Below are 303 nucleotides of genomic sequence, written 5' to 3'. Positions count from 1 at the left end.
TTGTACGGGGGGCAGCGTTGGGGGATGCGTGCTGGGGGGGGGATTCGACTTAAGGTTGCGCTGGGGGGGGCGTCGTTTGTGGGGACTGCACTTTGGGATGCGTGGTTGGAGGGAGTTGCACCAGGGGTTGCTTTGGTTTGGAGGGAGGGGTTTGCAGCGGGGAGCGCTGCTAAGGGAGCATCGTGCCGGGGGAGGGATCTGCACTGCCCGTGCAATCTGTGGGTGCATTGTTTGGGGGTCTGTGTGCTGGGGGTGAGTGAGGGGGAAGGGAGTTGCAGTGGGGCCCACATCCCCACAGTGGTT

At 63.7% G+C, this 303-nt stretch overlaps 1 protein-coding gene across 1 annotated transcript in view; it reads left to right on the top strand.

Moving 5' to 3' along the window:
- Positions 1 to 303, top strand: part of MAST3 (microtubule associated serine/threonine kinase 3) — a gene marked incomplete at its 5' end in the record, with an annotated part of 15,763 nt that overhangs the window by 1,215 nt on the left and 14,245 nt on the right.

This window comes from Meleagris gallopavo, chromosome 30, assembly GCF_000146605.3.
Source record: "Meleagris gallopavo isolate NT-WF06-2002-E0010 breed Aviagen turkey brand Nicholas breeding stock chromosome 30, Turkey_5.1, whole genome shotgun sequence".
NCBI lineage: Eukaryota > Metazoa > Chordata > Aves > Galliformes > Phasianidae > Meleagris > Meleagris gallopavo.
This window is presented reverse-complemented; position numbering and strand designations above follow the sequence as displayed.